The 26256-nt window shown below is 37.9% G+C and overlaps 1 non-coding gene across 2 annotated transcripts in view; it reads left to right on the plus strand.

Annotated features, from left to right (window-relative positions):
• Positions 1-26256, plus strand: part of LOC100515559 (uncharacterized) — a 319375-nt gene that overhangs the window by 259244 nt on the left and 33875 nt on the right. For both annotated transcript variants that reach the window (XR_002346620.2, XR_014812349.1), the window contains exon 4: positions 3904-4146. This is a non-coding gene — a transcript (uncharacterized LOC100515559). The remainder of the gene's footprint in view (positions 1-3903; positions 4147-26256) is intronic.

Consider the following 26256-nt stretch of genomic DNA (forward strand, 5'->3'; position numbering starts at 1 on the left):
ATCAATGGAAAGGAAGACATGACTTGCCTTTATTAACATCTAGGTTGGCTTTCTCGGTACAAGCGAGCTACAAATCCCAAGGGCTTCTCAGTGCTGTCTCAGATGGGTCCATCCTTCATTATGCCATCCCCATGGTAACCCTTAGGAGGGGGGAAGAGGTACAGCTAACCCCTGAGAGGCTATTTTAGATTTCTGGCCAGATGCTTTGATAAATCTGTTGAGGGAAAGAAAATGAGGCAAATATAGAAGAGAATTTCTTTTCATTCTTTCTTTTTTATTTTCATCAAAGACAATATCATTTAATATTCATATTTTAAAACTGGAAACAACCTTGAGAAATGTTTTGATCTATTTCTATCCCTAGAAATATCTACTTTCAAATCTTACCAAAAAGAAGATCCTTTTTAGAAAATTTTATTTAATAGCCTATTCTATTAGATAACCATACATCCTACGTTGAATTTACACCATATTGAATCTCAGTTCCCAGACCAAGGGAGTTGGGAATGAAATTAAATACGACTGCTGAAGTTGTGGACTACACAAGCCTGGGGGGCATCATTCCTCTAGACCATGCTATTAATGACACTCCCTAGATTTGTACAGTGCACATCCTGTGCAACTATATGCACTGGCCCTGCTTCACTTCATTGATTTTGGAAAATATGGGAACTCCTCCCATCCTCTTTAAAATCCTTAAATTTCCTTAATTTCCTGAAGTTAAAGTCTATAGATCTTTAAGTGACTATAAAATACAACATGATATTGACCCTACATATTTTCTCCTATGCTCTCTACCTAGTTAATTTCTATAACTCCTTCTTATCCTTTCAGAACTCAAATGTCAGAAAATGCTTTCTCAACCTCTATGACAAAAAAAAGGCCCTCTGCAATAGCCTATTCTAGCAACTTGTGCATTTCCTTTGCATCACCTAACAGTTTGTAATTCTGTATTTATTTATGTAACATTTGAGGGTTTACTACTTTAATCTATGAGCTCCATGTTGTTAGGGAATTGTATTGTTTGCTCACCGTTATACACCTAGTGCCTGGTATTATGTTTGGCAGACACATTTTTCTAATGACTATGAATGACTAACAGTTATTTTAAAGGGACTTAAATCCAGTTTCTCTCTCAAGTCAAGCTGCCTATGTGACTTCACCAAGGCCCCTCAAGATATAATGTATGTGCGGATTTCCTGGAGAACTTCTGAAAGTGCAGATTCTGACTTGGTAGATCTGGGGTGAGGTTCATGATTCTGCACTTCCAACTGCAAGCTTATAATTCTAGAACTTCCAAGTTCTAGAGCTTGGTTGAACATGGGAATCACCATCAGGTCCCACCCTGAAGATTCTGATTTAATTGGGATGTGCATGACCTGGACTTTGGGAAAGTTTTAAAGTTCCCTAATTTATTTTAAGACCCCATACTCTTGGAGATCCACTGATTCTGGGCAAAGCTCATCCTCAACAGTAGGTGAAGGGATATTTTTGTCACCCTTTGCATTGGACAGCATCTAACGTGGCCACCTGATAAGGGCTCATCATATTATTTTTTTAAAAAACGAATGTTTCTTAAGAGACACACCGAAAGTGGTACCAAACATTTGTTGTATGAGCAGAGAGAATCCTCCATGGCAGCAGAATGGTCCAGTCTTAAACTTTTCTACGTCTTCACCTGGGGGCAATGTATTTTTTATCAAATATTTCAAAAGAAAGTATGTTGTTGAAAAAAGAGGAACAAATGCAGTTGTAGCAGACTTTACAGGCAGTGGAACAGTGAGGAATTACTCAATAATATCATAAGGAAAAGGAGAACTTTGGAACTTTGTTGCTTTTCCAGAAGCTGCAAAATTTATGGTGGTTTTTTTGTTTGTTTGTTTTAAGGCCCAGATTGTCTGTAGTTGTGAACATGAAGAGGAACCAGAGATTCTTGGGCATTTGAAGACTAATACTTCTTAATCTAAAGCATAGTAATAATCCCCTTTTTTGTCATTAATTACACTGATTTTTTTCCATTGATTTATTTTTGCTTGTGTTTTTAATCTTAAGAATTCAACAATGTGGTGTGTAATATTTTTGCACTGAATAACCCTGCACAGTACTACATTTCAAGCCCTACACTAGTTGTTTTCTTATTCTCAGTCTTCTTAGCAAACCCATTAGGTTACTGTAATCACAACTTACAGATGGGAAAACTGAGGCTTAATTGTTCATTAGCTTCCCAAAGATACAGAGATAGCCAGTGGTATAGTCCAGGTATATATGCTGTCCCTCACTGGGGCTCTCTCTGTCCCCTTGTTAATAAGTCAAATTCAACCTCCAGATATATTGGTTCAATGGTCTAAATATATTTTTAATGAGGTGCCACCATTTAGAAGGCAGAACATTTCCTGTAAAAATACAGATTTCAAGCTTATTCTTACAGTAACCTTATCTGACAGCACTGAGTGGCATGGCATGCCTACATGCCTAAAGCTTGCCTGCAGCTGAGCTAGGTTTTTCTCTTTGAAGTGACACTCTTCCTGCCTCTCACTAACATCTCATTTGCTCCTGGCCTGCTCCAGCATTTGTGACATCTGCTTGGGTCCTTCATGGTCTCCTGGTTGCAACTTAGCCTCTAAACTCTCTTGAGGAAAGAAGTGATTCTTACACCTTTAATACATTTTATCATCAGAAAAAAAATGTCCTCTCTCTCTTAGAAGTGGAGACCACTGCGTTGCCATCTTCATGTCTTCAGACCTTTCTAGGACTGTGTGTTTTTATCTGGCAAAGTAGTCCAATTTCTCTAGATACAAGGTGAGGGACCTTAGAATCCTACCTTCTGGTTCTAGTATTTAGCTACCAAATGTTGTTTCCAATCAAAGTTTTTACTTCACAGGGGCTTCCAAGTTGGGTGGTTGTGTTTCAACACCTGTAGCCCCGTGAAGACTCCCTTATCGCTTGATCTCATTGTAGGTGGTTTATTCTGTTCATTTTCCTTCAAATAGGATTATGATAAGGAGGAGAAGGATGATGTCATCCTAGTGTTGTCACGACCTAGCTGAGGTGGCCCTAGCAGTGTTGGCAGGGTTTCCCAGAAGTGCAGCCATTGATTTCTAATATAGCAGGAAACACAGGAACAAAAAAAAAAGAAAAAAGGATTCTCTCCTTAGGAGTCTTCACCTTGGTTTGGAGAGTTGCTTGCCTCCATTGTAGTGTACTGTTTCCTTGTTTCCTTTTCACTCCTGACTTGGACCCACTTCCCTCCTTGGTGTTGCTTTCTCTGTGCCCCCTGAGCCATTCAATCTTCTCTTCCTTGTGGTAGAGCCTTCTCACTGCGTATGGGATCCTGTCACTCAACCGAGCTCATGGACACACGTCGTGCTAGGAAAACCTCAGAACACTCCTGTGATGTAGGTCTTGTTATTCCCAGGAAAGTGTGGCTCAAAAGATTTTAAAATGTGGTAAAATTGAAAAGTGGAAGAATTGTCAAATGGCTAACTGCTAAAAACCTTGGCTATGCTTTCCCATGTTTTACTTTGGGTATGAGAGGCAGCTATGATCATTGAACGATGTCTACAAAATACAAGAAAAATAATTCAACCGTTTCTTATTTCACCACATGGCAGGCTGTGTGAGACATCATCAATTTTAAGATGTGCCATTATCTGATCTGCCACTGAGAACAGAAAAAAGACTGTCAATTAAGTTATGTCGTTTGAATTATGTTGATTGTCATCCTAATTGCAATTACAGATGTTCTAAAGTATAAAGATGTGTCTTAGAATTGACAAATATGGGGCTTATTCAACTTTTATTGCATGCCTCTAATGTGTAAGATGTTTGCTGAAATGTTAATTGCCTTAATAAGATGTAAGAAAGTAAATGCCACCATATTTACACTGCAGTGTTTTCTTTCAGCAACCATCCACTGACCTAGAGTTTGACCGCGTCGTGATTTATACCACTTGCCTGCGTGTGGTACGGACAACCTTTGAAAGGTGTGAACTGGTTAGGAAAATCTTCCAAAACCACCGAGTAAAATTTGAAGAGAAAAACATAGCTCTGAATGGCGACTACGGAAAAGAGTTGGACGAACGATGCCGTCGGGTTTCCGAAGCACCTTCCCTCCCTGTCGTGTTCATTGATGGCCATTATCTTGGGGTAAGGATTCCGCTAAGGAACATCTTCTTTTTTATTGAACCCAACCAGTGTGGATAGAAACCTGGAAGCCTATGACAAGGTAACTTGCCTCCTAACTGCCAGCACACTTGCTATTTTTTGGAGTTCAATCCAAAGTGTTTCAAGCCCTTAGTTCTCTTCCAAATGACATGGTACTCTAGTATTCATCCCTGCAGAGGCATGGTGAGATACAATCAGCACGAAATTGCCTTTTGAATAGGAACACATTTTAAAAATGTTTAGTTGACTTGAATTTTGCATTGCCAAGCTTGACAGGTGGGATAAAAATTATTATTATTATTATTTTGGTGCAGGCAGGAAAATTGGAATACATGAGATTTGCATTTGTGAATTCTCTTATACCTCATTATGGAGCACTCAGTTTCCTACCTCACGAAACTAAGATGACAGTCCTGAAAGGAAATCAATAAGAAATAGGACCTAGAGCCAGAATTTTATCTGCTTGTTGTTTAAAATGATTCTTAATTTTGGTAATGTGGGAGTGTGAGACAAAAATTCAGGCTTAAGGTGAGCAGAGAACTCCCAGAACAGCAACAAAACAAGACTGCTTCCTTTCTCTTTGAATAACTCTGTTAGCATAATTAACCCCATAGATCTATGAACAAGCTTAATGGGTAGGTAAGAAGCCTGAGAAGGGGGCTCTGGAGAATGCACTTGGCAAAGAATAAGAACAATGAGCCAAGGGATACCAGCAGTGGAGGGGGTGGGATTGACTACAAGACCCTTTATCAGAGAATAAAACATAGCTGTCACTGTCACCCACAGATGAATATTTGGATCTTGGTTTTGTTTTGCATCTGGTCTTAACCTTTGGCTTTCAGGGAAGGTTAGACAAATCCAGAGCAGGAACTGCCCATGTTTGTTACAGGGAGCTGGTGTTTTGACATCCTATGTAGAGCCAGGGCTAGTTAGAGGCAGCCTGTCATCTTAGGGAAAGAGGAATGCAGGAAAGCGTGGTTCAGTAGCTATGACGTTACGTAATCTTACTTTTAACCAGAGCTGGACACAGACTGATTCTGACCTAGAAGAATTTGGATTGAAGTATTGAGCGTCTTATATTTCAAAATATACTCTGAGGCCCCAGGAACCCACAACAATGGCAGTGATAATAATGACAAATGAATAAATTAATAAATAAATTAAAAAAAATACTATTCTATACTCTCAGCAGAGTATAAAACAGTATGTGTGTCATCCTACCTAATCCTCAGGCTAGCCTTAGAAATCAGCTCTCTGGCACACTGATCAAGAGACAAGACAAGAGCCAGGCAGCTTTGTTTCAAATTCCTGCTCTGATGCTTATGATTCTGGGCAATTTGGCAATCTTTTGGTGCCTCATTTATTTCCTCATTTGTAAAATAAGAACGATAATAAAACTTTTCTTAGGCTGTTCATGAGGATCTTATGATCTGTATAGTGTATGTATCAGTTCCTCTTCTTGGAACAAAATATGTTTCCAATAAATAGTAGCAATTGCTCTCCCTATTTTAAAAAACAGAACATTAACTTCTTTGCTCCAATTACATAGCTGGATAATTGGTGGGGCCAGGACTCAAAGTTTGGTCTGTCTGCTCCTCCAGCCCTTGCCCTTTGGCACATCACCTCAAGGAAAGTTGTCTTTGCTAGTTTATTAGCTGATATGTTCTTAGCGCCTAGAACAGAGTTTGGCACAAAGTGCTCAAAAACATATTGAATGGATACAGGAATGATGCTGTATTGTTGCCTCATATTCTTTCCATCTCTCTAAGACATTCTTCTGGGAGAAAAAAAAAAACAAAAACAATTCTTAAACTCATCCACCCCAGAGAGAAAATCACTGATAAGGGTGGTGGGTACTTGGATTTTAATCTGAGGAAAATTCTTCTAACAATTCTCATTGTGGAATTTTAAATTCTGTGAAACTGCACCATTAATCTTAGTTAGCAACTCCTTACACAGGTATAAGGTTGGTCCCACCTGCTACTCTGCTCTTGATTGAGCTCATCTTCTTCCTCCTCCTCAGACCATTAACAGGCCACAGTGCCCCTTCTGCTACTTATCTTTCAGTTTCAGGGATAGAAAAAGCACAACAGACAAAGGAGGTAGGGAGCAGAGGTCTTCACAATTGTTTTATCTCTGTGCTCACTTTATTTATACACACAGTAGCCTACCCGGCAGAAGGATCACACATGTGCTACCTTGTTGCTTCTGAAATTTGAAGCAAATGCCCCAAAGCTGGAGAGAGGCCAGAGTCAGAGATTTTGTTTTTATTCTTATGAAAGGAGAATTACTTCTAAGTCTATATTTCAAGATGGAGATAAGCACTCCCTAACAACTTAGATAACAAATTCCCCTCCTACTACAGGAGCCTGTTTGTTTAGATTCCAGAGCACAGCTGGGATTATAGAGCCTTGTCCCTGCAGTATTTGCGCATCTGAAATGGAAGGGTGCCCTCTGCTGGGTTTTGGCACGTGGCGAAGCATCATTCTGGGGGAGGAAAAGAAGCTGATGTTGGTAGTTTCCTTAACATCTGTGATGCTTTAAACAGCCTCATGAAGCCATTTGATTTAGTTTAAATTTAAATGAGTGAGAAAAATCATGTTGCGTGAATCATCTGCACACATACAGCCGTCTCTAAGGCTGGAGAGAGAGAAATAGACAGAGAGGGCCGGAGAATGGGGTAGACAAGAGACACAAACAAAGGCATGGGCAGGTAGAGGCTGGGAGATGGGATGGGGAGAGGATGAGGGCATTTCACAGCTCCTTTATTTTACCTGCCATCAGACCCAGGGAGGCTGGTGCCAAAGGAATTCAGTTCTTTTCACTGAAGGGATGCTAACAGGACTCCATCCATGGGCAAGAACAAAAAATTTGACAAGGATGCTGAACTCTATCTCTCTCTCTCTTTCTCTGTCCCCTTCCCATGGCTGCACCTCTAGCATATGGAAATTCCCAGGCCAGGAAACAAACCAGTGCCTCTGCAGCAACCTGAGCCACCACAGTTGGATTCTTAACTCCCTGTGCCACAGTGGGAACTCCAACGCTGAATTCCCCAAACTAAAACCTGGGGATAGAAGCAATGAAACAGCTAAGGAAAAGAAATTACTTTAGAAAACAAATCTGCATTGCCCTGGGATGCTCAGTGGTGGGGGCAAGGAGGCAGGAGTAGGTGCACATTCAGCATCAGGAAATCTTCTTTACACAAAAAGATGTGTGTCAACAGATTGGACATAAATAATCTTAGACATTCAAAAAGAAATGAATTAGATGAATAGTGTCTTGATTCTGGATCAGCCACAAAACTCTGCAGTAAGAGTCCACAAAAATCCACATTGGTACTGAGCTAGAAAACCTATAGAATGAATCTAAACAGTGACTCCCTTACCAGGAAGAAGAATGATAAGGCTGTTGACCTAAAGGGGTCTGTTAAACTAGCTGATATTGAGTTGTGACAGATTGATAATTCTCTGTTTAAAGTACAGTTTTATTCAATTTAAGATCGAGGGGATTATCGTTAAGCAAAGTTAGCATACACACTAGAAATACAGACCCTAGGCATATTTCTAGAGACTAGTCGCCAAACTTCTCTGCAGAAATGGACCATCAAGGAAGCTTCTGCCCCAGTCTAGAAGTGGTCAGCTCTAGTAACTTCTGCTGTCCACCTCAGCAAAATGGATAATTTGTTTTCTGCCCTTCTTGCAACAAAATTCTTTTCCGAAGTAGAATCTTGAGTGAGTGTATCTATTTGTGGTTACTAAATAACTCATCTATGAAAGCAGGGACAGAAGATGGGAAAATGTGCTTTTTAGGTATGTAGCCTTTATGCACTGTGCTACATGCGAGCAGGAACACATTCTAAAAACAGACTGGATTGGTTACTGAGGGAGACAAACCATAGTGTCTGCCTGATGTGGTCTTTTCACTTTTGTTTGGTTTTGTTTTAACCAGCTTTATTGAACTATAATTTACATAATAAACTCTACACATTTAAATTATACAATTTGATGCGTTTGGGCAGATGTGTACATCCGTGGGTCTCCCAATACATCCAAAATATTGAGTGTTTCCCTGAGCCCCCAAATATTCCTTATGCCACTTAGTTGTCAGTCCCTTCCTCCAACCTCAGTCCCCTGGCAAACTCTGATCTTTCTATCAGTATAATTTTCTATTCTTCTAATACCTTTGTCTGATTTTTGCCAGGGGAGGGATGACCCCATCAAGTGGGTTTGGAAGTCCTCTACTCTGTGATTTTAATTTCTAGTTCTGTTTAATCCTTGGTGTAGAGTATCATGTGCATATCAGGCTGCCTGGAGTAGTTCCATCTCTCACTTCATTTCATTTTGGATGGGTTTTATTGCTAAGGCTCCTGGATCCCTAATCTTTTCTTGTATAATGTCTAATCTTCTGTCAGTCCCATCCAGTGTATTTTTTTTTATCTCAGATACTATAATTTTTATTTTTAGACCTTTGATTTCTTTAAAAAATATATTTTTCATGTCTCTACTTAATATGTTCAATATTTTGTCTAGCTTTTTAATCATATAATAACTGTTTGAATCTCCTGTCTGACAATTTCATTATCTATGTCAGTTTTGAGTTGATTTCAATTAATTGATTTTCCTCCTCATGGTGAGTGGGATTTTCCACTTCTTTGCCTTTCTGGTAATTTTTGATTGGATTCCATCTACCTGGTTGGAAAAAAAGTATTCCTTGTTGGGACATTTTTACATTCCTACAAACATTCTTGAGCTTTTTGCTGGAATGCAGTTCAATCACTTAGAAATAATTTGCTATATTGGGTTTGTTATAAGATTTTCTAGGCAGGACCAGATTATTGTTGCATCCAAACTAATTATTCCCCAGTATGAAGACATGATCTTGTGATAATTTTACCCAGTGCCCAAGAATTATAAGGTTTTTCCAGTCTACCTGGTGCGAACAGGTGATATTACCAGCCCCGTCCCCAGGTACCGTCCCTTTTATTCAGGAGGTTCTTTTGCTCCCTTAAGGAGTTTCCTCACAAACATGTACTGATCACTGCTCTGCTGAACACAATTTGGGCCCTCTGCCCATCTCTAGAGTTCTCTATAAAGCACTTTACTCTCTGTCCTGTGAGCTCTAGCCATTCTGGTTTCCTGGGCTCCCAGGCCTATTTCCTCAACTCAGTCTAACACACGCTGCTTCAATTCTCCTTTTCAAGCTTGGAAAAAGCTATCATGATAGTAAGCCCCAGGGAACCATAGAACTCACCTCGTTTCCTTCCTGCCTCTGAGAAATCATAGTTCTTTGTTGCCTAATGTTCAATATCATGCAGACAATCCACTAAAAATCATGACTGTTTATAAAAATGAATCATCAATGGGTCCACTTTTAGGCAATATAACAAAGTGAAGTGAAAATTTCAGGCTAGATGTCTATGGCATTTATGCATTACATTTTCTTCTGAGTAACATGATTCTTTTCTACAAAAAAATCCCTAAATAAGCAACAGAAACCCCTGAAGCCTTAAAAATTAGCAGTTTTATTTTGTTTCTCATATAAAAAATGTACAGGAAGATGCTCCTGGGAGTGTGTAAAGTTCCATGATGTCACCTAGGGCCGCTTTCTATTTCATAGTTCTTAGTACATGTCTCCTATCTTTAAGGTCTCCTAATGGTTCACGGTAGTTGCAGAAAGTCTTGACATCATGGCTGGTTCCTAGGCAGGATGGGAATGAGAAAGAAAAGATAAAAGAAAAGTGCATCCTTTTAAAGACTTCTTCGAGAAATCTTACCCAACTTTGCATTTTATTGTTCACTTTTTGTTGCAAAGTAGATTGTAAATTGAGATCTTCCAGAAGGATACATTGATAAATCAAGGGGGAAAAAAAACTCACCCACACAGGGGTTTCTTAGGATAGAAGAGGGATCATGGATATTGGGTAGGAAGTTAGTTGCCACACTAAGTAAAGCTCTTTTTGAGTAGTTGACTCAAATCAGTTCCTTCAAGCTATGTGTCTTAAACTAATTTTTTCTTTGAACCAGGCTGCTCCCTGACACTCACTCTGTTAATGAGATCTGCAGAGGATGGGAGGACCAGTGGGAGGGACTCTGTGGTGTTTATGGGAATGTATTATAGACAAGAATAACATTGTCATAAACCGTCAATGTAAAGTTAAGTGCTTTGTTGGTTCTTGAAACTGTTCTGCTCTAAACCTCCTAAAAACATTTACCGTATTCTTCTGAGAAGTGGTTATTAAATGTGGGAAACATATGCTTCTTTGAAAAGCTGTTGGAAACTATAGATGTCCTCACTGTGCATGTACACAATCGTCTTTCTAATATCAGAGCTTTCTGGAAACTTATCCCTAGATAATTAACTTTTCATTGTCCTTTTTTCCTGAATAACTGAGGATAGTTTTTTGGGAGTTCCCGTCATGGCTCAGCAGTTAATGAATCTGACTAGCATCCATGAGGACATGGATTCGATCCCTGGCCTTGCTCAGTGGGTTAAGGATGTTGTGTTGCCGTGAGCTGTGGTGTAGGTCAAAGACGTGGCTTGGATACCAAGTTGCTGTGGCTGTGGTGAAGGCCAGCAGCTACAGCTCTGATTGGACCCCTAGCCTGGGAACTTCCATATGCCTAAAAAAGACAAAAAGAAAAGAAAAGAAATTGTGCTTTGGAGATGGTGCCCACTGAAGTGTCCCCGACTTCTTAGTTGTCTTTGAGTATTTTATCTACTAAGGGACCCGCTTCATTACAAATAATTACCATCATGTCTAATTTTGATTTTTTAGCACTGAATTGCAGAATAGATAAATTTTAGATCTTTATCTTCTCTTCCTTTTTCTTTGGAAGTCCTCTTTTTAGTCATTTCCTTGGTCATGAACAATTTCCTCAGAGGTCTGGATGAGAGAAGAATTCCCTGAGTATTCAAGTCTACCCCTTTTTCTTAGCTCTTATTTGGTAACAGACACAGTAAATGTTCAATCTTCAAGCCTCCTTATTCAAAGACATGAAGTATTTGTTCCTGGCCTGTTCACTCTACTTCAGAAAGTACCGGATGGGGAAGTTTGAAATTTAAGCTTGGTATTTAAATTAAGCAATAATCTGTCATGTGATTGCTTCCTTGTTTTTTTTTTTTTTTTTCCTGAATAACCAAGGATAGTTTTTAATAGCAACAATGACAATGATAGCAAAAGCTAACTTGAGGGATATTCTCTGCTAAGCTTTTTACATGCATTATTTCTTTAAAATAAAAATGTAAATAGTATCCCTTTCATCTTTCTCACCTTAAATTTTGTTAGAGAAGTTAAGACACTTAGAGAAGTTAAAAAAACTTTAAATATCTTCAGATTACAAGCCAGGATTCAAGTTTAAGAATGTCTGACTCTAGAGTGCAAACTCTTTAAAATTAAACCATAAAGTTCCTTAACCCTTATCTCCAGTAGCTTTCAACTCCACTCTTTAGTGGCATATTTACATCCTGAATTACTTCACCACTTCAAAACACTCCACATTCAAGATCTTGAATTTAGAGATGTCCTGCTGTGACCATAATTTCCTGTCCTTCCATCTCTTCCATTTGTCTTGCTGTTGAACTTGCTCTGTCATAGTTGGTATTGTTTATCATTTCTCCCTTTCCATTTCTCTCAGTTTATGGGCATAATTTTGGTTTCACTTGTTTCCCTATCTTACCGTATTCAAGAATATCATAATATCTAGTCTGTTGTCACTTGCTGGACAAGCTCTGTTTCCATGTTTGTCAGTTCCCCGTCCTGTGCAACTTCCTCTGTTTTTCTTCTCTTATTCTAGCACAGAAATCTCAAAATAATAGCAACAAAGTCTACAACAAAGTTGTATTATCAGACTTATCTAGGTCCATTATCTAATATTCCTAATATCTTGTTGGTTTTCTCTTGTGGTCCACATAAAAACTGTTTTTTTTTTTTCACATCTATCATTATCTTTTACTTTTTCCAGTCTTCAAGTCTATTTATAGCTATAATCTTGTAGGGTATATTAATTATTTTACAGACATTTTACTTCAGCATTGAAGGATACCACCAAAAAATTCTTCATTATTATTTTCTTGTTCCAATTCTCTGGTTTTGATAAATGACCCCACAATTCTCCCAGTCACTCAGCCTCCAAATCTTAGTTTTCTTTGATCCACCATCTTTCCCTTCCTCATATCTAGTCACTTGCCAAGATTTATGCTGTACCCTATGGGATTTAAATTTTCACCTTTTGGGAGTTCCTCCTGGAAAGCAATAGCAAAGCAAAGTGGAAGCAGACATCTGGATGCAAGAGTAAGGTCTTTGTCTTACTGGTATGAATGTTTGTCAAGTTATTTAATCTCTCCAAGATGAAGATAATAAAATACTGACAACTGGGTATTTTGAGAATTAAATGAGATGAAGTATAAACATTCACAATGCCCGGAACGTGGTACATACTAAGTAATTCTTTGCTAATATCATTAAGGCAAGAGCTTTAGAGAAATCTTACATTTAATGTCTATAAGTGGAAAGAGATGGTGAGAATAAAGAGTATTAAGATAGGGTTGGGTTAGTAAGTCATAAGAGGAGAAAAATTACAGAGTATTATTTTAAGTCTACCCTCACACATTATTGTCCAGTAGTTTGATCTGTGGGGAGAGGATGCTGCACAGCATTTGAACTTCTGGATAGGGTAGTGTTTTTAATATGAAGCAAGTGTCAAGGCCATGTTTCACATAGCATTTCCATGTGAGCTGATACATGGGCTAAAAGATGGTCCATGCATGATACTTTTCCAAGAGTATTAAACATTATTTTTTAAATAGTGTTATATTTTTGGTAAATTACCAATATTTTAATTAACAATGCTATTTTAAACATATTAATGTGTTTATAATATGTGATATTTAAAATTATTAACAATATTCCTATTTCCTCTTAAAATGAAACAGAAGACTTATATATGACATTTTATCACTATCATTTTTTCCTTACAATGTGAAACTTTGATTTTTTCCCCCTCTCTCGTTTTTATAATAAATCTTATTTTACCTCTGTTCAACTTGGAATGAATTTCATTATATTAAAATGTGAATTGGTGACATCTTACTTTCTCTTTACTTCTAGAACAAAGCTAATAAATTTAACATGTGTGCCCAAGTAGGAAGTGCAGAGCATGAAGGAGTTAGTTTTTTACATTCCTCTGTTAGCATCTCCCCTCTCCCATGTCCTCTTGGATCAAGACCAAGTTGGGAGACTGGTGGGACAAATATTAAGATGAGGTTGCAGAAGATCTGCTTAATTATTTGGTTTCTTAAAGGCGAATGTGGTGTATAGGTGCGTATAGCTGTTTCAAACAGAAACATAAAATCCTGCATGTGGAAGGAACCAGAAATGTCATCTTGTCTAATGTTCCTCTCAGTGCAAAATCCTTTCTACCATACCCCCGGGAAAAGATGAACAACCTTTGGACACATCCAGCAACAACAACCTCATTACTGTTCAAGCCAACCGATTTTCTTGTTGTAATCCTGTAAATACTAAAAAGTTCCTCCCCATGTTGAAAACAAACCTGCCTCTAACGTCCTTTACCCATTAGTCTTAGTTCTTCTACCTAGAGTAATGCAAATTAAAACTGTTCTCTTATCCTCAAAACTAAGTCTTCCTGTACAGAAATGGTTGGCAAGTTTGCTCCATGGTTTCTTTAACATTTACTCTTATCTCATGATCTTCTGTGCTTCAACATCATAATTATTCTCCTTAGGATATAGTCCAGTCTTTAAGTGCAGCACCCCAAACTAGAGCCAATCTTATAATTGTTTCCCTGAATAGGATCTCTACCCTCTAATAATGGAGCCTAGATTTACTTTAAGCATCTATACTATAAAATTGATCATATGGAGTCTGAGACCAGTTAAACGACTCATGTAAATTTCATGTGACCTATTTCTCAAGATTAACTCCTAATACTCTTATGTTTTTGAGACATTTTACTAGATCCCAAGACCCCTTTTCCATGGACATGTGGTTACTAGGCAATAATTAAGACCACAAAAAAGAAACTTTTTTTTGGAAATATAGCCCATGATTTTTGATGACTGTCACTGTCTTTCCGTAAGCAGTTCATTCTGGTACTGGTGTCATTCCTTAGATGAGGAAACAAAGAAGGTAACAAATGTCTCAAACTTCAGTCTCCAGAGAAATATGAACTGGAACAAACCATAGTCCAAGTTTGGGCTCTAGGATAGAAGTAGCTATATATATCAGTTAGCTTTTGCTATATAACAAACAACTCCAAAATTTAGTGGCTTTAAAGCAATTATTTTGCAAGTTGCACTGTTGGCTGGGCTTGGCTGCCCTTTGTGGGTTTATTGATGGCTTGGCTAGAGCTGGGTGGTCTAGGATGATTTCAGTTACACATCTGGAAATTGGCTTCTCAGATTTCCTCTTCCCAATTAGACAAGGTGTGGCAAGTTAAATGGTGGCAATGGATGTCTAGCAATGAAAGAAGGCAAGCCCTTATTCTCAAGCACATTTCAAGCCTCAGCTTAAGTCATGTTTGTTTTTGTCCTGTTGACTAGAGCAGGTGACATGGTGAGGTCCAGATTCAAGATGGAGAGAATAGACGCCACCTGTTGATGGGAAGACCACCCACATCATGTTGTAAAGGATGTGCACAGAATGAGGCATGAACAAACCAGTTCAAAACTTTGACATTATCTAAACCTGGCTTTTTGCCTGAGTCATGTATGCTCATTGATGTTTTTGTGTTCGAGGGTTGCATACTTTTGACTTACTAAAGCCAGTTAATTAATCTTTAGTACTCTGTGTGCCCACAAAATATTTGTAGAACAGTTTGGCACTCACACAGCTATATGTAACTGAATCAAGGTAACACATTTTCCTCAAATTTCCGGAGTTACACACCATCATCTTGTTCCTTTAGTACTCCTGCAGCCTCACCAGTAACATCTTGTGATGTCCTTGCCATTGACCAAATCTTTGCCTTTCACCTCACAAATTTGTCTGTCACTTGTTCTCACAGAAAAAAAGTACAGAAGTGCTATGATTACAATTTCTTCATCTCACATTTTTGGGTGCCGAAGTTAATCCCATAACATAAAGTCATGTAGTAGTACGTACCTTGAAACCTGTTTATACACAATTCAACTTTCACTTCCACACTTAGAGTCAATTAAAGAGGGGGAACTTTTGAGGCATGCTAGCAGTAAGTATTCCTACATTACAGGCCCAAGGAACACTTTCATCCACACAGTCTTCCGTTTATATGTATCCTGGCTTTGTTACTGAACCAAACTTGGGTCCTCTAGCCTATGTGCAGTAAAGGCAATCTATTGACAGCAGGTTATGGCGAAATAAAGTGCAGCATTTATAGCAATGTCGAACCAGGAGTGTGGGTGGCTAGTTCTGAGAAGACCTGCTCTCCCCTATGCTTTCAAGGAAGGGTTTTTCAAGACAAAGAGAGGAAGAGGGTCACAGAGTGCCTGATAAGCTTGTAGGCATTCTTCTATTGGTTGGTGGTGAGATGACTGGGTTGTATTTCTGGAATAAACATCATTGATCTTCTGGTTCCAACTGGTCTTGTAGGTGCTTGTAGTCCAGAGGTAGTTAACCTCTTCTGCCTAGAAGGTTAGAGGTTTCAATATTTGCAAAACAGCTCAAGGACGTATCTCAGAATATTTCCTGTACTCCTCGAGGAGGAACTAAATGTCCCTGACTTGTATTATGGCTAAATTATTATTATTTTGTCTTGCTTGACTGTTTTCCTCTGTTTCTTTATTTTCTTATTTCTCTGGTTAAATTTGCCCTTTGGAATGAAGGCAAGGCCTAATGAGGAAGTTTTTCTACAAACAAGAGGCAGGCAGATGACACAGGAGGTCTGTCCTGCGAAAGCCCCATAGCATTCTGCTCAGTTATAGCTTTTAAATCCATTGTCACATTTGCCTAAGACTTGCCACTTTTAGTTTTTCCTGCTGTAATTCTTTGTGTGGTAGGATACCTATAAACTGTCTGGTAGTTCATTATTTAATTATTTGCATATGTCTGAACCTGAGTCCTAAATTTGGTCCTTTGGACCATGGCACTGTAAAAGCATGAAATAGTTGTGTCTATGTGTGACTTGGCCACAAATTAAAAGAGGACATAGAACATGCCACCTAATAAAGGGCTCCAGGAGCCAATTTACTTACATCTCAATTTAGATCTGAATTGCTAATTATTCTGAAGTGGATTGAAAATGAAGTGTATTTGTGCCTAATCAAGGTTTTTTTATTGGGATTTAAAGACATAATGTAAGAATGTAAGATGTTTTAGATTCTAGGAAATAAAAATAAATTAATGTTCCATTTTATGAGTAGGTGAAAATTAATAGAAATTTTAGTAAGCATCCATTTCTAATGGAATTTGAAATCCATGTCTCGGTAAGGAACATTTTAGTTGGTAATGAACTGTTCCTTATGCACTAGAGATTTCGTAGCTTTTCAACCACCAGAGGGCTCTCACAATATAAGAAAGTATATTAAATATCCAAGAAAATAAGCAAAGATAGAAGAAATTATTTGTGATGTACCTTTTTTTTTAAAGTGTTCAATTAAACTTAAATGTCTTAAAAGTAAGGGTTAGAAACAAAACTTCTAATCCAGATTTCCTTTTAGGAAAAGAAAAAATTAAGAGGAACAGTTTTAAATTGACAATTCAAAAACCTAAAAATATAATAAAAATATTTTACTATTTGCAGGCTTAATCCTGAATCAAACATTTATAGTATTCATTTATATTTTCACTGGAAAAAATAAAGGAAAGTGTGCATGTTTTCTCTAAGAGTTTCTACCCTTAGGACCTATTTTTCTATAAACATCTACTTTGTTACTTTGATATTATACATGACTTCCACTGAACAAACATCTCACATAGGGATTCGACAAAGTAAATAGCTCCTGTGCCATGTGGAAGGCTTCCCTTTGCTCAGGTGGGATTATGATACATTGTGTTGTGGTTTTGTTTTGTTTTTAATCACTCTCAGTTTGGCTGAGCTCTGCCAGAGATGCCTCTGTCTCCAAAAACAAAACTTAAGCTAAATACCTGATCATATGCTTGGTCCTGATGGTGTTTATTCTCTGGATTAGAGTCAAAGAATGAGTAGAATGAATAAAATGAAGCCAGCCACCCATCCAGCATTGAATCCTAAAATATGGAAGCCAGGGGCTCATCCTGGGCTTCCTCTCTGGGTTGTAATCAAGGTCAACTTTGCAGAAAATCAATAGGGTTTGATAGGCCCAAGGGGCAGGGCTCATCCATTTGTTGTGAATTTCAGCACCCCTTCTTAGACACATATAGCCTGTCTGAGGGACTGAGTGGGCTGCATCAGAATTGATGGCTATCAGATTGTTCTCTGTGATGTCCTAGACATTCCTTTGACCTTACTTTAGGGGGCACTTGATGGGTGGTATGAGTGGGAGGGATTTTAACCTCACCTCCAAATGCCAAACTGAACCCTCAGATTCACACACAGTATTGTGTTCCACCAATGGTTTCCCTTGAAAGATTTGAAATACAAAGTTCAGTTGAAGGACTTGGGGGAAAATGAAGAAACCAATGTCTAACAATTTTTTCAGCAGTTTTATACCATTTGAATTTTTCTGAAACTTGGGGCTATGTTGCTAAAACAAAGGGCAGGGATGGTGACCTATAATCAGATAGGACAAGTTTGGATATGTCTCTGAACAGCATCCAGGTTACAGTCAAAGGCATCATCCTGAAAAGCCTAGAAGGAATAATGGAACAGATATTAAGCAAATATTGAGCACCCCTTGTGTACAGAGCATGGTGCATTATTTAGGGATCAGAGATTTTAAACACAGTCCTTTCCTTCTAGGCTCAAAATTTAAGGGGTATGTATTGGGGGTAAGTATAGACACATAACATATCACTCTAAGCTAGTTGTGCCAAGTTCTAAGTTAATAGTGAACAGCATTTATTTAGAAGGAGGAGAAGAGAGACACATTTCCATCAGGGCTAATGAGGGAAGCTTCTAAGAAGGCAGCGTATGAGCTATGCATTGCAAAATGAGTAGGACTTCAACGCGAAGCAGGGCAATATATCCCTAATTCCATGCAACACGTGTTCTTAGCATAAGAGATTTCTAGAGGGAAATCTAATTCTATGCCTAACTTGTGAACATCTTTGACTCCTTCTAATGAAGTGATTCATCTGGGGAAGATGTAGGTGCATGAAATGCAGAGCAAAAGAACACTAGGGACTCATTGGGTTTTCCTTGAAGAAATAACCAATCGCCTTAGATCTCTCTTATCTAAAGAAAAAGTTATGAGCCTTCTCTGACATACGGCTTTGTTCCATACCAATTGTATCCAGTTTCCTTGTGATCTGCCTTTCATTATGGCTACCAGATAGAAAGCCTCAAAGGCACTGGGGTCCACCAAGGGCAGGCAAGTTCCTTCTTGTTCTTCTCATTGGGGTCCTCAGATGTCACACATTTTTCAGAGTGTGCTGTGCTCTGGAGCTTGAAATGACCTTTGTCTAGCTTCAGTCTTTTGGTTTTTCTCTTGAGTGATTCAGGAGAGTTTAAATATGTAGTAAAGTGTGGTAGAAGGGCTTTTGAAGGACTGGGTGCCGCCTCAGCAGTGGGGATGCTCGCTGAGAATGCTGGTTCCACTCTATCTACTGGGTTTTGTCCCTGGGGAGAAAGGGTAAGATCTACATTTTTAGGTTTTAACAAGTCAAAATGAGAAATAAATCAGTTCCATTCTGTTGTTGACTGAGAGCACTGATGCAGAATGACACCAAATCTCAGTCCTTTCTCAGGCGAAGGGAACAAAAAAAATAATAATATGTTTCTTCTTTGAAGACTGCTAAATTCAGTCTACCCTTTCACTTTGGGTAATGTAAAACTCAGGTTAAAGGGAGATTATTCACAATAAATATTCTTTCAATGTCATTTTTCTGCTAGTTTCAAAAAAAGTATGTTTAAAAATGCATTACAATTCATAGCATATAATCAATTATTAGAATATTGGGGTTGGAAATAGAAAATTGAATGTTAAGTTATTTTTATTTTGTAGAAAAGACTTGATATCTTTTCCTGAATTTCTCCTTATCATTGACTAGTTAATACTTTGGAAATGACCAATTAATAATTGAATGAAAACCTATTATGTGCTGTGCTGGGCCTTTTGGAGGATTTAATAGCAATATAAGCTGTGATGTTTGCATGCCAGAAATTTGTACTAAAACTGTGAAGACAAGAATATATATGGGATTTATATGTGTGTGTTTATATATATATATATGTTTATATATAGTTTTTTTCAGATTATGAGTACTATAGAACATCAGAGGAGAAAATAATTAATGTAAGGTGGAGTTACCAGGAAAGACTTTTTGAGCTCATAGAATTCTATTCTTTCATAACCCATTTCTCTATACATTGAATTCAACTTTCTGACAGAGTGACCTTGAAGACATTAATTTAGCACTCTGTATGTCAGTTTTCATGTGTATAAAAGAGGAACAGTTGTATCTGCTTCATAAGATTGTATTTTAGGTATTGTTTTAAGCAGTGGAAATAGATAAATGATAACATTACAATCTGTGTCCACAAGGAACTCACAGTCAGTGTGAAGGCAGACATGGAAATGAGTAAGTGTCCCCCAGGGTGAAAGCACAGTAAGAGAAGTATGTACCAAGTCAGTGTATTATGGCTTCAGAGGTCCTCAAGAGTCCCTTTGCCTGAGTTACTCAGGGAAGGTTTCGCAGAAGAAGAAATACTTTGCTGCATCTTGCAAGTTGACTAGAAGTTTATAAAGTGGGTGAGGGCAGTAACAAGGACAACAAGTAGAGTGTGCAAACTTGCAGGGATTGACACCTCTGAGTAGTTTAGCATAAGTACAGTATCAACTGTGTTATAGTTATCAAATCCTTTGTAATTAGTCATCCCTGTATTTAGTAATTTAAAACAATAATTTGTCACTTCTCACAGTTTCATGGGTTGAAACCCTCAGCTAGGTGATTCTTCTGTTCCATGTGGCACTCATTCAGCTGCATTGAGATGCCAGCTGGGCTGGGCTGGAAGGTACAGGAACCCTTCACTTAAATGTCTGGTACCTTGGTGCTGCTCTGTCTGGCCCCTTTAAGTAGCTATCTTGGGTTTCTTCACAACATAATGATCTACATGTAGTCAGACTTTTTCTATGACATCTGTCTCCCCAAAGGGAAGAATCAGAAAATGCTAGACTTCTTAACATCTGTGCTCAGAAGTTCCTGAACAACACTTTCCCCACTTTCCATTGGTCAAAACAAGTCACAGGGCAAGCCCAGATTTAATGTTGAGGGGATAGCCTCCACTTCTTGAAGGGTGGAGTGACATAGTCTCAAAGTGATGGTGGCCGTCATTGAAAAAATCTATCACGGGTGTGTGAAAGGAGCTGGGGGGAATGAGGTTGGAGAGGTGGTTGGAACCAGTTAATGGAGTAATTCATCAGTTGGGCTGTTATATGGAGCTAATTGGCATCACTTCTGGGCTTCCAGAATTGGACTATGGTGGTAGAAGATATCAGCAAAGATGCCCAATATTTTCCACTCATATTGTGAGTTGCCCTAAACAGATTTTAGAGTCCCCATAATAATAATTTTTAGTAATTTTTAAATGTATTTTTATATATTTTGTTACATGCCACATTTTTTTTCCCCCTAGTCTTCCCCCTGCCATTGAGAATTTAGGCTCACGGTTGTGGAAAATACTGAAATAAACATCTTTGTGAATGTAATTTTTATATGGTTAGATTATCTTCCTAGGGAAGTTTTCAGAAATGAGATAATTAAAGCCAAGGCCATGAAGATTTTAATAAGACTCAGATTTAGAGTAAAGAGCGTGACTATTTTAGTATAACCAGGACTTAAGCTATTGCTGTTCTTGGGCTACCATCTTGGTTATCTGGGTAAACTTGATTCTAAATGTACAATTTTATATGTCTTATAATAAGGCAAATTCCTCCATATTATTTTCATGAATTGACTTTTGCCTCTATTCTGTTAGGCTTACGTGGGTTATCACTGTTTCATCTTATGATATTCTAGATAGAGAACTAGAGTGCCTTCCACTCTAAGTCCATTATATCTAGTCATTTCAGGATTGTATTAAAACTGAAAAGTTGCTATGCAACATAACTTTATTTCTTCTTGAAGATGTAACTCTACCTTTATCTTCTCCCCACCCTTTCTAGAGCAATAAGCAAGTTTTTCCTCTTGTCTTTTAGAAGAGTTCATCATATACCTAAGTCTGTGGGTTTTATCTTCTATCTGCAAGTATTCGTCAATTTTTTTTCTTATTAAACTACCCACTGCAACAGGATTCTTGGTGCTACATACTTAGACTCTGGGTCTTGCATTTTTAGCCTCTGAGTTAGTTTGTAAAAAAAAAAAAAAAGAAAAGGAAAAGCACTTTCAAAAAAAGTTTATTTTTTTTAAAGTTTATTTCCTAAAAGAAGCCCTAGTGCCAGGTTTGCCATCTGTTTATGTAAGTTTTAATGTTTTTAAGATGCTGCAAAGATTTTATTTAATAATTGGAGAAAATATTGCTTGAAAAACTTCACTGACTTCAAGTTGAGCATAACATATAGCAGTTCTAAGATACTTCTGCCCTTTTTTGTTGTTGTTGTCTTTTTAGGGCCACACCCATGGCATATGGAGGTTCCCAGGCTAGGGGAACCTAGGGGTCTAATCAGAGCAATAGCTGCCAGCCTACGTGTGGCTCGGAAATGAATCCAACTAGGAACATGAGGTTTTGGATACTTCTGCCTTTTAATGAATCAATTTCTGTTGATAAAAAATCAATTTTTTATTTCTTTGTATTTTTTCTTTTGTCCTTTTTTAGGGCCTCACCTGCAGTATATGGAGGTTCCCATGCTGGGGGTCTAAACAGCTATTTTGCTGCCGGCCTACACCACAGCCACAGCAACACCAGATCTGAGCTTCATCTGCGACCTACACCACAGCTCATGGCAGTGCTGGATCCTTAACCCACTGAGTGAGGCCAAGGATCAAACCTGCAGCCTCATGGTTCCTAGTTGGATTCGTTTCCACTGCGCCACGACGGGAACTCCATTATGTTTATTTTTATTTTTTTTAAGGAATTAAAAACTCATGCATGTGAATTTAGCTTTTGAAACTATTTTTATTGTATATGTACATTTAATTTGTAACATTTTGATTTTTTTTTATAGTTAAAGTAGTTGGTAATTTCATAATTTTTCTCTTTGACCTAATTGTCTTTTAGAGAATTCACTCCAAGAAATTTTTTCTTTTTGGTTTTACATGGAACTTTTCATTTCTAATTTTATTGCATTATAGTCATATGATATGACCTATGATATATATTCACTATTTGGAGTTTATTGATGTTTTATTTGTAGTCTAATATAAAATAAACTTTTATAAGTAAGTATGTATTTTTTGAAATTATGTAATCTTTATTTTAATATATACATGTGTATATGTACATATGTCTATATAAATATCACACCATGTTTTAATTATATCATTATAATTCATTCAAATACTCTCATTCTTAGTCTCCTTTTTTCATCAAATATTTATGGTGAACTATTGTATTTTAGTTTTTTATTATTGGCTTGCTATATTCCAATATGTAGATACATACATATTCATGACTTTTATAGTAATCATCTTTGATAAATTAATGCTTTTTAGCTTGAACTGTTCCTCGTTTTACATTACTATTTATGTAATTCACTTCTGCATCTCCTGTGTTTTATTTATGTGTTTTGTTTTAGTTTGCCTATATGTCTTTGCTTAGTAATTTTGTTTTAGGTATCTTTTTTTTGTAAACAAAAACATAATTGGATTTATTTAACATAATCAGTGAATCTTTATGTTTCAGTAAGGGAATTTAACCCATTTACATTTATTGTGCTCACTAGAATTTTTTTCCCTCTTAGTTTTGTCATTTTATTTTATATTTTGTGTATTTTTTTTCTGTTTTCTTAAAAAAAAATCTCTGTCCTTTAAAAATGTATTATGCTTTCTTTTCAGTTTTACGAAAACAAGGAGGGAGATTGCACATGAGGTATCTGCAACAATACATTGCCTTGTTCAGTGAGGGAGCTAGATGCCTTAATTATGTGTCAGCTCACACTTACAGCAGTGTGAGCCTAATGTATATGCCACCATCACTGCTCAGTGTTCTTGTGTCAGAGGCCCTTCTCTGTGTCACTAATGCTCTACAAATGTTTCTCGCTTTTTGACTTTTTCATCACTGCCCTCATCTGCTTAGGTACTATATGTACATCTGGGGTTTATGTATAAAAAGAGTAAGACTTTAATCTTTCTCACTCCTGAGAATCCATTTTCACCCCCTTGGAGACAGTATTGTCCTTATTGAGAAAAAAAGTGGTACCGGAAGTTCCCATGACTGCCACTCACCTCTAAATGGAAAAGGGCTGGTCATGTATTTGAAGGCGTGTCCCACTTTTCCATCAGGCATGCAACTCATTTTTATGCCAGCGCCTGTGAAACATTCATTCCTGTCATCCTGCCTTCCCTTCCTTTTGCACCATTTCCTTTAAGCACCTGACATGTGGATATTACCCTGTCCTAGGTTTTATCACTAAATCAAATTCCTGGGAATCCCTGCTGTGGCACAATGGGTTGTTCAGTTTTGTCTGTGGCACAGTGGGTTGTTTGGCTTTGTCTCTGTGGCACCTTGGGTCACTGCTGATGCATGGTTTTGATCCCTGGCCCTGTGCAGTGGGTTAAGCGTCTGGTGTTGCCGTAACTGTGGTATAGGTTGCTGGTGTGGCTTGGATTCTGTCCCTGGTCTGAGAACTTCCATATGCTGTGATTGTGGGGGGAAAAAGAAATCAAATCACTTCCCCAACTTCCTTTTTCTTTTCAGGGTGAATTTGTTAGTGGGAAATAGAGGAGTTAGGCTCATGGGACTACGTCGCCATCTTACCCAGAAACCAATATGGCTGTTTCCTAAGAAAGTTCTGGGATACAACCATATGCTTGGCATTAAAATGAAACTGAACAAAATGTTCTTCAGAGAGCTAAATAATTTACTGCCACTGATAATTAATAGTCAGGAGAAAGGGGAGTGCTACATGCCAAGACTAGGATGATCATTTTATTGGAATGTCAATTTCTCTGTATACTAGAAGTCACTCTTCAAATTAATTACAACACAGATGACTAACTAAAGGCGATTTTGTGCTTTACGTTATAATGTAAATTATGTTATGCTGCCTCCTATTTCTTCTACCTTTGAGAATTTCCTGCTCTTTGTTATCCAAGTTCATAATTTTCCGTTTTTTTCTCTTGTCGCAATTTCCCTGCTTAGAATTCCACTGTTAGTATGGAAAAGAGTTGAAAGCCAGGTTTGTTTACATTACATTCAGTCCATTCATAGCGCATCATGCTTCAGTAACCTCAAAACCTTTGTTTTTGTTTTTACATTGGGAGTCAGAAGATGATAATGTTTAGTATCTTGAACTGGGCAGATGACGTGCTGAGAAAATGATTGTATCATATAGCACTATCAGTACGTTCAAGAATGTTAAAGTGTGCGTTTCCATCGTGGTGCAGTGGAAATGAGTCCGACTAGAAGCCATGAGGTTGCAGGTTTGATCCCTGGCCTCGCTCAGTGGGTTAAGGATCCAGCATTGCCATGAGCTGTGGTCTAGGTCACAGACACGGCTCAGATCCTGAGTGACTGTGGTGTAGGCCAGCAGCTGTAGCTCCCATTAGACCCCTAGCATGGGAACCTCCATATGCCTTGGGTGCAGCCCTTAAAAAATAGCCAAAAAAAAAAAAAAAGAATATTAAAGTAAGGTGATTGTGGGTGGTGGTAAAATTCACGTTTTAGTATAATTACTTGAGTATAAAACATAATTAAAATGAGTTTCTTAAAAAGATTTTAAAATATTTTATAAAGATGTTTTTAAAATTTTTGAATTTCTTTTGGCTTATCTATTTTTAAAGTTTCTTACACTTCTTTGTTACACTCTCAATTTGGAGAGAAAAATAAGAAAAATATATTTTTTTCTTAAAAGTTCTTTCTTTCTCCTTTATTTCCTTAGCAAACTTCACCTATACTGTACTTTATTTCAGAGTTGAAAATGGCAAATGCTGCTTTAATCAATGGTGAGATTTCCTCCCTCTTTTTCTCCCTCCCTATCTCCCACCTTCCCTCCTTCATTTTCTCCCCTCTTCCTTCTTTCCTTCCTTCCCTCCTAGAGTGTTTTCTCTTTTGTAGGCAAAATGTATATGAAATTAAAGGAACAGCTGAAAATGTGCTCCTGGCCAGATAGGAGCAATTTTCTTCTGTACCATCTCAAAAACACTCTGTTCATCTCCTTTGTTATCTGCTTCCTTCTTGCTTTTCCTAGATTCTGGGTTATTAATTATTTGATACCTCTCTGCTTGAGCTGAAAAACTGGGAACATAGAGTGAGGGTATAGACTTTCACCTTAGCTTATTGTATCAACTTCTGAACCATAAGCTCTAGTTTTCAATTACTTATTTTCAACTGAGAAACACTTCTAGGTTCCAGGCAGGTGTCAATGATTGGGATGGATGTTGTGTATATTCTGAGGAATAGAACAGACATGTTGATGCTTGTCTACCTTTTTTATAAATAAGCAAGTGTGGAAGGAAATCAACTAGAGCTCTGTGAGCACAAGGCTTTATTTGGTAATGCTGACCACAAGAAGGCTTAAAGGAGCTCTCTTACTTGGAAAAGGAGGGCAAAAGGTTTTATAAGGCACTAGCAAGAGTAGGTCAGTGTAAGTTCACCAAGTCTAAGGAATAATTGGCGAAAGATGGTTCTTAAAAGGGGTGTATTGTTCTTGTGGATTAGCAACAACTGTTGGTCAACTTTGATTGTATCAAAAAAAGACAGAGAGAACTAGTTAGGGGCTGAAGTTCTGTGTATGAGAATATGGACAGGAGACAAGGACGGGGTCGGGGGAGGGACAAGGGAGAAATGCTCATGTCTTATTCCAGATAATATGAGGGGTTGGTAAACAAGAGGAAATGAACAGATGGAGCATCCTATTAAC

Source organism: Sus scrofa, chromosome 8 (genome assembly GCF_054392235.1).
Source record: "Sus scrofa isolate SSC_HxYL_T2T_F1_AM1 chromosome 8, Sscrofa_HxYL_maternal_Yorkshire_Landrace_v2.0, whole genome shotgun sequence".
Classification (NCBI taxonomy): Eukaryota; Metazoa; Chordata; class Mammalia; order Artiodactyla; family Suidae; genus Sus; species Sus scrofa.